This window comes from Asparagus officinalis, chromosome 4, assembly GCF_001876935.1.
Source record: "Asparagus officinalis chromosome 4, Aspof.V1, whole genome shotgun sequence".
Classification (NCBI taxonomy): Eukaryota; Viridiplantae; Streptophyta; class Magnoliopsida; order Asparagales; family Asparagaceae; genus Asparagus; species Asparagus officinalis.
Window position 1 is genome coordinate 24,383,911 of NC_033797.1, and position 12,130 is coordinate 24,396,040.

At 33.3% G+C, this 12,130-nt stretch overlaps 1 protein-coding gene across 3 annotated transcripts in view; it reads right to left on the reverse strand.

The window, feature by feature from the left end:
- The window catches only part of LOC109839793, a 9,719-nt gene continuing 1,429 nt past the window's right edge, over positions 3,841–12,130 (reverse strand). Inside the window, exon 6 of one of the 3 annotated variants that reach the window (XR_002246750.1) lies at positions 3,841–3,859. The gene's annotated coding sequence lies outside the window, so the exon portion shown is untranslated. Of the gene's footprint in view, positions 3,860–6,730; positions 6,903–10,074; positions 10,188–12,130 lie in introns of those variants that run through there. The other 2 variants (XR_002246749.1, XR_002246751.1) reach the window with 2 other exon arrangements.

The window sequence follows — 12,130 nt, forward strand, 5'->3', positions numbered from 1 at the left end:
AAGATAACAAAGAGCTATACTTTAGGCATAAAGAGCTATATCATTGTATAAAGAGCTATACTTTTATTATAGGGTGCTACACTTTAGTATAAAGAACTACACTTTTTCCAAACACTGTATAAATCAAAGTGGACCTGTTAGTTATATAAAGATTTGTTCAAACGACACATTGTATACATCATCATATATTTACATTGTTCACAAAAAAAAGATTCGATTTATTCACAAAAAATGATTCGATTTATTTTCAGTTTTAGAATTTTCAGAGATAATAAAGAGATATACTTGAGCTTTAAAGAGCTATACTTGATTCGATTTATTCACAAAAAATGATTCGATTTATTTTCAGTTTTAGAATTTTCAGAGATAATAAAGAGATATACTTGAGCTTTAAAGAGTTATACTTTAGGCATAAAGAGCTATACCATTGAATAAAGAGCTATACTTTTATAATAGCGTGTTACACTTCAGTATAAAGAGCTACACTTTTTCCAAAATTGTATAAACCAGAGTGGACTTGTCAGTTATATAAAGAATTGTTCAAACAACACATTGTATACATCATCACACATTTACATTGTTCAAAAAAAATGATTCAATTTTTAGTTTTAGAATTTTGAGAGATAATAAAGGGATATAATTTAGCTTTAAAGAATACACTTTAGCATAAAGAGATATACCATTGTATAAAAAGCTATACTTTTATTATAAGGTGCTACACTTCGGTATAAAGAGCTACACTTCTCTAGAAATTGTATAAACGAGAGTGAACTTGTCAGTTATATAAAGAATTGTTCAAACAACACATTGTATACATCATCATACATTTACATTTTTCAAAAAAAAATGATTCGATATATTTTCATTTTCAAAATTTATAGAGATGATAAAGAGATATACTTTAGCTTTAAAGAGCTATACTTTAAGCATAAAGAGCTATACTTTTATAATAAGGTGCTACACTTCAGTATAAAGAGCTACACTTTTCCTAAAAATTGTATAAACTAGAGTGGACCTATCAGTTATATAAAGAATTGTTCAAATGACACATTGTATACATCATCACACATTTATATTGTTCAGAAAAAAATTAGTTTGATTTATTTTCAGTTTAGAATCTTGAGAGAAGAGCTATATCATTGTATAAAGGGCTATACTTTTATAATAAAGTACTACACTTCAGTATAAAGAGCTACACTTTTCCTAGAAATTGTATAAACCAGAGTGGACCTATCAGTTATATAAGAATTGTTCAAACGACACATTGTATACATCATCACACATTTATATTGTTTAGAAAAAATTAATTCGATTTATTTTCAGTTTAGAATCTTGAGAGATAATAAAGGGATATACTTTAGCTTTAAAGAGCTACACTTTAGGCATAATGAGCTATACCATTGTATAAAGAGCTATATTTTTATTATAAGGTGCTACACTTTAGTATAAAGAGCTACATTTTTCCAAAAATTGTATAAATCGGAGTGGACCTGTCAGTTATATAAAGAAATGTTTAAATAACACATTGTGTACATCATCATACATTTACATTGTTTAGAAAAAATCGATTCAATTTATTTTCAGTTTCAGAATTTTCAAAGATAATAAAGAGATATACTTTAGCTTTAAACAGCTATGCTTTAGTCATAAAGAGCTATATCATTGCATAAGGAGCTGCACTTTTATAATAAGGTGCTACACTTCAGTATAAAGAGCTACACTTTTCTCATAAATTGTATAAAACAGAGTGGACATGTCAGTTATATAAAGAATTATTCAAACAACACATTGTATACATCATCATACATTTACATTGTTCAGAAAAAAACTGATTGGATTTATCTTCAATTACAGAACTCCCAGAGATAATAAAGAGATATATTTTAGCTTTAAAGAGCTATACTTTAGGCATAAAGTGCTATAGTATTGTATAAAGAGCTATATTTTTATAATAAGGTGCTACACTTCAGTATAAAGATAAACATTTTCCCTAGAAATTGTATAAACGAGAGTGGACCTGTCAGTTATATAAAGAATTGTTCAAACAACATATTATATACATCATCATACACTTACATTGTTCAAAAAACTGATTTGATTTATTTTCAATTTGAGAATTTCTAGAGACAATAAAGAGCTATATTTTAGCTTTAAGGAGCTACAATTTAGGCATAAAGAGCTATATTATTGTATAAGAAGCTACATGTTTACAATAAGGTGCTACACTTCAGTGTAAAGAGCTACACTTTTCTCATAAATTGTATAAACGAGAGTGGACCTGTTAGTTATATAAAGAATTGATCAAACAACACATTATATACATCGTCATACATTTACATTGTTCGAAAAAAAATCAATTCGATTTATTTTCAATTTTAGAATTTTAGAGACAATAAAGAGCTACAATTTAGCATTAAAGAGCTATACTAATGTATAAAGAGCTACACTTTTAGCATAACAAGCTACATTTTAGCATAGTGAGCTACACTTTTCCCAGAAATTGAATCACCGAGAGTGAAGATGTCAGTTTTATAAAGAACTGATCAAACATCACATTGTACATATCATCATACATTTACATTATTCAGAAAAATACTGACCAAATTTTTCAGTTTTAAAATTTTTAGAGACAATAAAGAGCTATAATTTAGCATTAAAGAGCTTCACTTCTAGCATAAAGAGCTACAATTTACAAATAAAGTGATGTGTTTCGGCATAAAGTGTTATACTTTGCCCAGAAGTTGAAGGAGTGAGCGACAACGGCGAGGGGGACGACAAGGAAGAGGATGAAGAACTTCATGTTGAGGAAGACCTCCTGTAGGTTTGCCAAGAAATACCTGAGGAGTCCGCATTGAACCTTGGATACGAGGGTCAAATTTGACTTCTCTCTCAGCGACAAGGATAACATGTTGTGGGCGGTGTGCTCGTGGTGCCCATGGTGCCATGGCTCACCTGATCCTTACCGGCGACATCCTTGATCAGGCTCACACTCACGCTGATGTTGTTTTTCCTTCCTCTTGGAATTGAGAATCGACTCTTTAGGGCTATGAAGATCAGCTTTATTTGGGAAAGTAAAATGAAGGAGGGAGAGGGGAAGAGAGGGGGGGGGAGAGAAGAGAGAGAGCAGTTGTATTTGGGGATGAAGGGTAGTATATGAACTTTTAATTTATTGGGAAAATACAATATAAAAAATGAGTGTATTATACAAACTGGGTTTAAAAATAAGTGGGATGAGATACTTTGGGTTTATGAATGTTTATATAAGTGAATGAGTTTTTTAATAAGTGGAGGTAAAATTTTGGGTTAAAAGAGAAAAACCCCAGGGTTTTGTCTTTACCCCAATGTTTTACTCTAACTTATTTTTAAACTCATGTACTTATAAAATGCCTCTTAAATCCAAATACAAAGATCACTTATTTTTAAACTCAAGTCTTCATAATACATATAAATATACATTATATACATATTAAAAACTCAATATCCCCATATTAACCTCTTCTTCATTCTCTCTTTCACTCTCTGTCCCTTTTCCAAACAACTTTTTCACCATCCTATTATTCACCAGTCTACTCCTCTACTCCCCAACTTACCCCTTAAATCACTTTCTTCCTCCTAATTGACCTTTGTGTTCTTCCTCCTACCACTCCTCTACTTCCTCTATAAAAAAAACTTCACCATGAAGCTTGCACGTGACATCAAGTCCACCAGCTTTCCCTCCACTCTTTGGCCAACAAGCTCAAACACTCCAAGCTTGTTCTCAATTGCCGACTGCTCCAACCAATTCTCTCACATCCTCTATCTTGATTTCAACCGTTCAACGAGGTCATTGCTTAAAGATTAGCTCCACCACCACATTTGCCTACAGTCACAAGATTACCTTTATGTTGGATAGAATTAGACTTTGGATTTAACACTTGGAATGCAAAACAATATATGGACAAAAAATTTTGTATATTGTGTGTTTGATAAAATGCTTCAAAAATATTTTTAGTTGATTTGTAACATCTAACAGGATTATGTGCATTAAATAGAACTTATTTGATGCATATTACATGTTTGACTAAATGCTTTAGAAAATTTTTTTGGTCGATTTGTATCTTTTAAAAAGATTATATAGCAAGTCTTCGATCTCCAATGGAGTTTATGAATGATATAGAACTCATATCTAGTTATATGTTGTTCTGAAAGGACTATAACTCTTTATGATATATTGTAGCTCTTATGATATATTTTAGCTCATTGTTTGAGAAGTATAGCTCTTTAATGAAAAACATAGCTCTTTATGGACAAAATGTAGCTTTTTATGAAAAATATATAGCTATTTATGTGGAAAATAAAGAGCTATACTTTTCCAAAAACTAAAAAATTGAGAGTGGATCTCTCGTCGACATGAATAATTGATCAAACAACACATTGTATACATCATTACACATTTACATTGCTTAGAAAAAACTAATTTGATTTATTTCACTAAGTTTCAGAATTCCAGCGATCATAAATAGCTATATTTTATCAGTAAAGAACTATACTATAGGTATAAAGAGTGATACTTTGGCATAAAGAGCTATAATTTCATAATAAGTCGTTGTACTTTACTATAAAGAGCTATACTTTTCCAAAAAACTGGACAATTGTGAGTGAACCTCTCATCGACATGAATAATTGATTAAACAACACATTATATACATTATCACACATTTACATTCCTCAGAAAAAACTGATTTGATTTATTCTACTAAGTTTTAGAATTTTCAGATACTATAAAGAGCTATATTTTATCAATAAAGAGCTCTACTATGGTCATAAAGGGTTATACTTTAGTATAAAGAGCTATACTTTAATGATAAGGTACTACACTTTAGTATAAAGATCTATACTTTTCGAAAAACTGAAAAATTGAGAGTGGACCTCTCGTCGACATGAATAATTGATCAAACAACACATTGTCTAGGTCATCACACATTTACATTGCTCGGGAAAAAATTGACTTGATTTACCGCTAAGTTTTAGAATTTTCAAAAACCATAAAGAGCTATATTTTGTCAGTAAAGTGCTATATTATGGTCATAAAGAGTTATACTTTGCCATAAAGAGCTATACTTTCACAATAAGTTGCTACACTTTACTATAAAAAGCTATATTTTTCTAAAAACAAATTTGATTTATCACTAAGTTTTAGAACTTGTATAGACCATAATAAGAGCTATACTTTCACGTTTCCTCTCCACTCTGTCGCTCGCCGTTAGATTTTGATTTTGTGAAACGAAAGAAGGAAAGAGAGAGAGAGAGAGAGAGAGAGAGAGAGAGAGAGAGAGAGAGAGAGAGAGAGAGAGAGAGAGGCTTATTTGGGGAAGAAGGTTAATTTTGAAATTTTGTATTTATTGGGGAAATACATGTTGTGCGCAGCGGAAATTTCGGCAGAGTTTCTGGTGCACAATAAGATAGAAAGATCAAAAAGAATTCCCGTCTCACCAAGGAAACAAGAATCTGAAGCGGATATCTCAACCAAGTGAGATATCGGCTCTTCCTCTCATCAGTTCTAGGACTGACCTGTCGAGGGATCCTAAAACTATTACAATGGCCACAAACTCAAACAAATCAATTTTACGTGGTTCGGCAAACTGCCTACGTCCACGGGGCAAGGCGGGGGAGATCTACTATTAGAGAGGAGAGAATACAACTAGGGTTTACAATCACTCAATCTAAACCCTCACACAATCTCTCAAACCCCTCACACAAATATCTCTCTTAAGAACACAAAAGGACTGCACAGAAATCCACACACAAAGTCGGCAGTTCGCTGCTTTCGCTGCTCCCTTTTTTCTTTGCACGCCGCCCAAAGAACGCTGCCTTTTCCGCTTTGCACGAAGCCTTTGCGCCCTCTTCCTTTTTTCTTTCACCCGCTGCCTTCGCCAAAGCCTAGGAGAACCAATGTGTATTTATAGGCATGAACGAAAAACTGCTGAACAAAAACTTCTTCCCACGTTGTGGCCCCCACAATACAATATAAGGATTGAGGGTATTGTACGGATTTGGTTTATAAATAAGTGGTTTGGGGTATATTGGGTTTATAAGCGTTCATGAAAGTTGATGGGTTTTTAATTAGTTGAGGTAAAACTGTGGGTTAAAAGACAAAAATCCCAAAATTATTTTTTTAGCAATGTAAACGTGTGACGTTGTATACAATGTGTTGTTTGATCAATTATTCATGTCGACGAGAGATCCACTATTAATTTTCCAGTTTTTAAAAAAGTATACCTTTTTACAGTAAAGTGTGACACCTTATCATGAAAGTATAGCTCTTTATACCAAAGTATAGCTCTCTATGACCATAGTATAGTTCTTTATTGATTAAGCATAGCTCTTTATGGTCTCTGAAAATTCTAAAATATTGTGGAATATATCAAATTATTTTTTTTCTAAGCAATGTAAACGTGTGATGATGTATACAATGTGTTGTTTGATCAATTATTCATGTCGACGAGAGATCCACTCTTAATTTTCTAGTTTTTAAAAAAATATAACTCTTTACAGTAAAGTGTGACACCTTATCATGAAAGTATAGCTATTTATGCCAAAATATAGCTCTCCATGACTGTAGTATAGCTCTTTATTGATAAAGTATAGCTTTTTATGGTCTCTAAAAATTATAAAAGTTAGTGGTAAATATCAAATCAGTTTTTTTTCTGAGCAATGTAAACGTGTGATGTTGTATACGATGTTCCCAAAATCAACCAAACTTTTATAAAAATTAGCAACAACAATTGTTTCGCATCGCATGTAGCAAATATTACATCAAGAAAGTAATAATAGAACTCCAACAAAATCACCACAATTATCAACATCTATCTAGAGCACCAAGCATTGAACCAAAAGGTTCCCAAGTTCATCTCGTGAACAACCTGAAAGGATACAACATTTACAAAAATTCTCAAATTTCCTTTCATGGACAAAGAAAAAGTTACAAAAAAGAAATAGAAAATTACAAAAAAATTACTTCAAAATTCTTTTCCATCAATGTTTGAGAACTCATGGCTGAGAAATTAGCAGTCGTGGTTTCATGAACATGTTTTCGATGACGGGGATTGAGGGACGAAGGGGATCTGGGTCTTTGAGAGTTTTTGGAGGCACGTTTGAAGTTTGCTAGGCTCTGATGGAACTCACCGGCAGTCGGCAAATGAGACAATAGGTGATCAACTATAGCAATATGTGTATAGAGCCTCTAGAGCATGTGAGGGTCACTGGATGCGATAATCTCAAATCCCACGAATGAGGTTCACTTGTCATCAGCGAACTTAGAGACGGTCGTCGAGGGATTTGGAGGTGATTAATGAAATTTGGTTAGGGATTTTTAAAGAATGCGATCAATAATGGCTTCCTGTGTGAAAGAGGGATTATAATTTAGAAAAGGGTAATCTTGGAATTATTTTTATTTTTCTCAAATATAGTGTACAGGAAGGCAGTATTTGGGAGAATGGGTTTAAAAATAAGTGATAGGATTACTTTTGGGTGTACGGATGCTTATAAAAGTGAGTGGGTTTTTAAATAAGTGGGAGTAAAACTTTGGGTTTAAAGAGAGAAACCCCAAAAATTAGATGCATAGAGGGGCATTCTAGGAAATAAAAGGTTATTTTCATGAGTGTTTACAATATGTATGCAAAAATCTCAAGATTTTCAGGGCGAACTATGGTCCATTTTACACAATCAAATATGATATCATGTAATCAAGTATACATCATCCGCTAGGAATTGTAAAGGGGAAAATGCTTCCAGCCCCCAAAACCCATTGATTTGCCCCAAAAATAAAGATTTTGTTCTTTGAGCCCCCAAAACACAAAACCCAAGAGATTAAAGTATGTGAAGACCATAATATCATTCTATCTCTCTCTTTCTTTTTATCATAATGTACTGAGATGATAGTTGTCATAATGTACTGAGATGATAGTTGAAATGATTGATGGAGATTATTTTATTATTTTTATTTTTTATTATTTTCGTTGTTGATGAGGGTAACTAACTATTTGTATTGGGAGATTGTTAAAGTTACGGGTTAATTGTTAATGTTACGAGTTAATTGTTAAGATTACAGGTCAATTGTTAAGGTTATGGATTCTCTCTCTCTCTCTCTCTCTCTCTCTCTCTCTCTCTCTCTCATGATTGAAGGGGATTGTTATTTTATTATTTTTATTTTTTATTATTTTTGTTGTTGATGAGGAAACTAATTGTTTTTGTTTATATTGAGAAATTGTTAAGGTTACGGGTTTAATTGTTAAGGTTACGGGTTTAATTGTTAAGGTTACGAATTTGTTGTTAAGGTTACAGGTCGGTTGTTAAGGTTACAGGTGGGTTGTTAAGGTTACGGGTCGGTTGTTAAGGTTACGGGTTGGTTGTGAAGGTTACGAGTTTAATTGTTAAGGTTACGAGTTTAATTGTTAAGATTACGGGTTGGTTGTTAAGGTTACGGGTCGGTTGTTAAGGTTACGGGTCGGTTGTTAAGGTTACACGTTGGGATATATATGTATATATATTTTGAGTGGAATAAATACTTTGGGTCACTTGGCCTAGTGGTAAAGTTTGGAAGTTCGGACAAGAGGTTAGGGGTTTAAACCCCTACAGCCACAATATTTTTAGAATATTCGTTGTTAATGATAATGGTTGATTGTGAAGGTTACGGGTTGGTTGTTAGGGTTACGAGTTTGTTGTTAAGGTTACGGGTTTATTGTTAAGGTTACGGGTTTATTGTTAAGGATATGCGTTGGTTGTGAATGTTACATTTTGGTTGTGAAGTTAACCTACACAACAAACTCGTAACCTTAACAACCAACCCGTAACCTTCATAACCAACCCGTTACGGGTTTTTAGAATATTCGTTGTTAAGGATATGGGTTGGTTGTTAAGGTTACGGGTTTGTTGTTAATGTTACGGGTTTGTTGTGTAGGTTAACTTCACAACCAAAGCGTAACATTCACAACCAACGCATATTCTTAACAACAAACTCGTAACCCTAACAACCAACCCGTAACATTCACAATCAACCATTATCCTTAACAAGGTATATTCTAAAAATATTATAGCTGTAGGGGTTTGAACTCCTAACCTCTTGTCTGAACTCTCAAACTTTACTACTAGGCCAAGTGACCCAAAGTATTCATTCCACTCAAAATATATATACATATATATCCCAACGTGTAACCTTAACAACCGACCCGTAACCTTAACAACAAATTCGTAACCTTAATAATTAAAACCGTAACCTTAACAACCAACCCGTAATCTTAACAATTAAACTCATAACCTTCACAACATTCACAGTTAGTTCCCCTCATCAACAACGAAAATAATAAAAAACGAAAATAATAAAATAATCTCCATCAATCATTTCAACTATCATCTTAGTACATCATGATAAAAAAAAAAGAGAAAAAAAGATATTATGGTCTTCACATATTTTAATCTCTTGGGTTTTATGTTTTGGGGGCTCAGAGAACAAAATCTTTATTTTTGGGGGCAAAACACTCGTTGACAAAGTCTTGAGAGGGGGGGGAGCACGTTTTCTTGGGTTTTGGGGACTGGAAACATTTTTCCCAATCGTAAATCATAAAATGACTATGCAGTATGTGTTTTTCTTTTTTAAACTAGTCTCTATTCCGTTTTAAACATGAATACGGCTATTCCACTAAAAACTTACGCCTCATTTGGTAAGTGAGAATCGACGGAAACGAGAATGGAATAGACAAAGTAATAGAATTGAATTAATGTGATAATGGAATACTCATTTCCATTCTCACATTTAGGTGCAATTTATAAAATGAAGTGGGAATGGACGTATTTCAAAATTTTATATTTTATTAGTTCCCACTTAAGTGGGAATGCTCATTCCCTATCATTTCATTGGGAATGCTCATTCTCACATAAAGTGAGGATTGATGAGAAGTGAGAATGAACATTTTAACTTTAAAAAAAAAAGTTGTGTTTGGTAGGAAGGAAAAAAAATGAGAATTGATATTCCATTCTCACTCATTCCCGCGTACCAAAGAGGAATCCACTTAACTGTTGAAAACATTAATCTTCCGTTATTTCCTATGCAGCAAGCTTAGTACGAAGTCCATCTAGTATCCTGGGATATGTGCGGTTGAACATGGATTCACACTTCAGGAATGTACTTGAACTATATGTTGTATCATCGTCTTTGAAGGTTTTTGTGCAAATAACAGAAAGGGGTATCAGAGCAAGCTAAAATTAGAATATTCATTACCAAGACCCACACAAGCAATTATCAGATAGGACTTTAAATATTAAATCATCATAGAAGAATATAAAATTTGTGAACAAGCACACAAAAACATACTAAGAGATTGCATTTACTAAGAGTCGCATGAGCATCTTGGAATATTAGTCATTATAAGTTTCAAATTCACACTGGAACACCGAAGTAAACAGCACACAAAGGCCAAACAGGAAAGCATCTGATAACTAATTTCAAATAAACTCATCTCATAAGTAATTTTAAATAAACTCAACAGAAGTGAAGCAATTGGCTTTTAGAACCAAATCTGTGAGCCTTAACAGGTTGTTTCGCTCTTCAATGTAGTTTTTCCATTCGAACGAATGCTTTACATGTATTCTGGCCATCACGTCTGTGTATTCGTTTTCAGTTGTACCTTTAAGATACTTATCGGCCTGGCTTTGCACTTGTAAGTATACTAAGAGCCTGTTTGGTTGTTTTCCGAAAAAAAAAGGTAATGGAAAACACACATTTCAAATGAGCTCTGCAATGGTGCCTGATAAAAAAAATCTGAATCTCACCCAAATTTTTGCGGTTCAAATGAGGAAGTTCAGAAATTTTTGAAGGGTATGGATCTAAATGTTGTCTATTTTGACATTAGTTCAGATGCACTATTGCGGATGTACTCCAAATAATCCACCAGTTCAATATTTTCCACATACATGTTCTCTTTGTTTTGCAAATTCATAACTAATATTAAATCTGGTAACTATATAAACATGTGCCAACATTAACGAAAAGCAGTTAAAAATCTAAGAGTATAAGCTATGTTAGAAAATAAAAATATTAACCCTAAACCCTCACCACAACTTTAGAGTTTTGCTGCAGTGGCACGGACTTTAAGATGGTATCAGAGTAACCTAGGTTTGAATCTTATTGGCCACGTATTTAATACAGATTTTTTAGAAAAAAAGGACTGTTGCATGAGCTCAGGTTTCTGCCCACAACAAAGGGCCTCAACCAGCGGAGGCATGTTGGGATATAAAATATAGCCCTCAAACTCATTACAAATTCGGGAACTTCGGAGTTTTGATGACAGGGTCTTTAAGAAGTTATAAAGAGGTCTCGACTATTGTTTGCAAAACCAACCATGAGTTTATATAGGCATTGCTTCCAATGGCTTCCTAACTCCTGACTTTTATGAGGTCATAAAGAGCTCAGCAATGGTGCCTGATAAAAAAATTTCTGAATCTGACAGAAATTTTTGTGGTTCAAATGAAAAAATTCAGAAATTTTCAAAGGGCATAGACCAAAATGATGTTTATTTTGACATTAGTTTACATGCAGTATGGCAGATGTACTCCAAAAAATCCATCAGGTCAATGTATTCCGCATACATTTTCACTTTGCTTTGCGAAGGCACAAGTAAAATTAAATCTGTTAACTATATAAACATGCCTACCTTAAGTGGAAAGTAGTTTAATTTCTAAGAGTATAAGTTATGTTCGAATATAAAAATATAACCCTAAACCCTCACAACAACTTCCAAGTTTTCCCGTAGTGGCAGGGACTTTAAGATGGTATCAAAGCAACTCAGGTTTGAATCTTGTTGGCCACGTATTTAATACAGGTTTTTAGGAAAAAAACCCGCTGTTCGAGTTCAGCTCTCTATCCACAACAAAGGGCCTCAACCTATGGAGGCATGGGATATAAAAATATAACCCTCAAACTCACAAATACAAAGAGACTTTAAGCAGGTATAAAGAGGTCCCAACTATTGTTTGCAAAGTCAACTATGAGGGTATATAAGCATTGCTTCCAATGGCTTCCTATCTCGTGACATATTATAAGTACATCTTTGTGACAGCTTCCAAAACGAAAAAAGCATATCTAATGAGAATGCCC